This window comes from Cebus imitator, unplaced genomic scaffold (assembly GCF_001604975.1).
Source record: "Cebus imitator isolate Cc_AM_T3 unplaced genomic scaffold, Cebus_imitator-1.0 Scaffold305, whole genome shotgun sequence".
Classification (NCBI taxonomy): domain Eukaryota; kingdom Metazoa; phylum Chordata; class Mammalia; order Primates; family Cebidae; genus Cebus; species Cebus imitator.
In genome coordinates this window covers 2,267,122-2,270,813 of record NW_016107620.1, presented here as the reverse complement: position 1 = coordinate 2,270,813, position 3,692 = coordinate 2,267,122, and positions in this window count along the sequence as shown.

Sequence of the window (3,692 nt, the reverse complement as noted above, 5' to 3'; positions counted from 1 at the left end):
TTCTGCGTTGGTGAACACGTTGATATAATGGAAAGGTGTCATGCCAGAAAAAGGTATGGAAGCTCTGTGCCCCAACACCTGCATACGTTTCCCTATGCATTTCTTCCACTTAACTATTCCTCAGTTGTATCCTTGATAATAAACCTGTAAATGTAACACACACCTTTCCACACACACCCCATATTTTCACATAATCTTATATGTGTAAGTATATGTAAAGACATTAAAAAATCATATTTCTAATCTTGTCTCATTTTCACCCACCTCCCTGTTGAAAATTTGTTCAATGCAATAAAAATATTTTTCACTTAGTCATAATGGATTGCAAATTATAGAAAAAATATACCTGTCTTTATTAAATTCAAGCTCCTAAATAATATGTTTTGCTTTACTGATGCTTTATTCCTAAAGTACTCTGAAAATTTAAATTTGCCAATATACCCTTAAGGTTTTTTTCTTGTAATTTTCAGTCAACATTTCTAATAACTTTTATTGGACTTTACTTTCTGCATTGTTACAGATTACATTCAGCATTTTCATGCAGATACCATGTCACTACATGAAGATAATGCAAAAAGATGAAATTTGCACATGGAGAGCTGTAAGAAACAGTATGTTTTTTGGAAAAGAAACTGAAAATGCAGAGCTCTTTGAATGCCCTGTCTCCCAGACCTGAAAGTTCTGGGTGTGACTTTGTGGTTAGCAACTTTTTTTCCCTAAAGAATTGGCATTTATTGACACTATTCTGGCCTGTCTGGCTTGTTATTTCACTAGAAAAAGATGATTCAAGAAAGCCGAATATGTTTCCTCTAATGTTTAAGTTTCCTAATTAAAAATAGGAGTGCAGATTCAGGACAGAAAAGCACTGTTGAGGGAGCAGTTTTTTAAAAAGAAAATTGTACTGTTTAGGATTCCTTTTGGCCATAAATAAAACATCTTATTTGGCAAATGAAGTAAAGTCTTTATCTTTCTTTGTAATCAAGAAATTCAGCTCATCTGGCTGCTGGAAGATGCAGTATGGGCCCAGGTTTCTTCTACAAGCTTTCCCAATATCTTTATCATGTGGCTTGCTTTCTTACGGTCAGCATTTACTTGCTGTGCCTCCATTATCTCTGTGTGCCAGGGAGAAAGAAGCCAACAGCAGAAAAGCACAATGGCCAAAACATTTAACTTTTAAAGCCAGTGGTATTTTATTTGTGAATAAAAGCAACTCCTCAGGAACTTCTGCCTATATCTGATTGGTCGCAATTGCATCACAAAAGCGCTCATAGCTACAAAGAAACAGGAGAAGGCAAACTATTTGAACGTATTGTCTGCCACCTGAATAAAATTAGGGTTCACTTAGCAAGAAAGAAGAGAATAGATATGAGATAAGCAGCTAGCAGTTTCTGCCTAAGGTAAGTACAATATTGCTCTGAACATAGTTGTGATTTTAAAAAATACTTGTTGAATAAATTGAAGTTGAAGGCTCTCTGACTCAGTTACATTTAAAATGAGTTTAGTTTTTATTTCTTTTATTTTTCAGGTTTTTTATTTTTTACAAGTACTGTCCAAGCTATATCCTGAGATATAGATGTTAAATAGAGAATAAAAATATTTTCTCTGTTTAGAAGAAATACTTTGATTAACCTAAAGTAGTTTGGAATTCCAAACAAAAAAACAAGTAGGTAAACTGCTCTTTAAAGGATGTAGTTCCTATTAACTTTATATTCAAATACATACATATTCTCTTCAGGAGGAATTCTGTTGAACTAAATTCTAATTCTTAACAAAGAAACTATAACTGCAGTCATATATCACTTAGCAATGAGGATACCTTCTGAGAAATGTCTTATAAGGTTATTTTGTCATTGTGCAAACACTATAGAATGTACATACACTACATAAATCTAGATGGTACAGCATATTATCCACCTAGATTATATGATATAGCCTACTGTTTCTGGGTTGCAAACCTGTATAACCTGTTACTACATTGAATCCTATAGACAATTGTAACATAATGGTAATTATTTGTGTACCTAAACATATCTAAACATGGGAAAGGTACAGTAAAATTACAGTATTGTAATCTTATGGGACCACCATCACATATGTGGTGATAGGCTATCTTTAAAACCACGATATTTAGAACTAAATGCCCTACTACATGTACGTCTGGCTGGAAGGAGAGCAGAATTATCTGTTCTTCTAAACACATTATATATCTATTATTTTATGCTGAGATCAAGGTAACATTCTTTTGGCAACCCATCATACAGGTAAAAATTTCAGTCAATTATGACCTTTAGGTTGTTTGTTTGCTTTTGAATTCACTGCTGTTGTATCCTGTCTTTCTTATGCAATGTCTATATAAGTATTTACCTCAACCAATTGTAGAACTTTATATTTTTACTTGTCAAAGTTAATCGTGTCATGCATTGTTATATTATTACAGTCCTAAAATACATTGAAATTTTGATTTTCTCATCCAGAGTATTATCAATTGTCTTTGCCATGTCTCTTCATAGACATCATTTAAGTCACTGATAAAATATTAGAAGAAAACATAAAATAGGGGTAAAGACTGTCTGGCACTCTAGGGAAACCTCAGGTCTATCCATCCATGAATCAACCCCCTTTGCATGATGTGTGTAATTTGATGGACTCGTATAATGATTATTTCAGTCTTCATTTTGCTACATTGTGTAGACTATTATGTACCATTGTAATTTATTTCTCATCACTAGATATGCTATATCTTTCTCATTTCCATAATCAGGACATTGTTTTTTATTTAGAAAACAAAGTAGTATATATTTAGGATGAACAAGTTTAGAGGTCTGACGTACAACACGAGAATGATACTTAATAAAATTATACTATTTTGGGGATTTCTACTAAATGAGGTTTTAGCTGCTCTTGCCACAAAACAGGGAAACCTTGTGAGATTGTCGATATGTTAATTTGCCTCACAACTGTAACCATTTCACTATTTATATATGTATCCGTAATATCATGTTGTATACCTGAAATATACACAATAAGATGTATTTTAAAAAAAAAGAAAATATATGTAGTCTGTTGGCTATTTTTTTTACTCATGTTGCCTCATAGTAACCACTTTTTCTTTTTCTAAATATTAACAGTCCACTTATGCACAATATTTATTATTTATATTATTTTATTTTTTTATTTGTGTCTTTTAATATTTAAAAATAATGCTCTTTATCAAATCATTCATTTTATCCAGTGTTTACAATACTGAAATTGTGAAAATGTCTATATTTCAAAACTGCTTTAGATCTCTATGTTTTACCAGAGTCATAAACACTGGCTTGTTTCAAATCCATGGGCAGATTTTCATGTTGTATTAGGTGAAGCTCTTCTTCAGGGACTACCTGTGGAAAAGGAGTGTATAGGAGGATATTGTTTTATCTATTCTGCCAATGTTTTCTTAGTAAATGACTTAATTTTAAGTGGTTTATTATCATTTATTTAAAAAAATTAAACCACTTAATTTTATAATTATTAATATGTTAGTACTTAAATCTGCCATTTTATTTTTTTGTTTTCTTTTTGTTTCTTCTATTTGTCTTTCTGGTTTTTTTGTTTTTGTTTTTTTCTTGCCTTCCTGTGAATTGCATGAATATCTTTCAGGATTTCTTCTTAATTTATTTATAGTGCTTTGGAGTATCACTTTGTATAGCGTC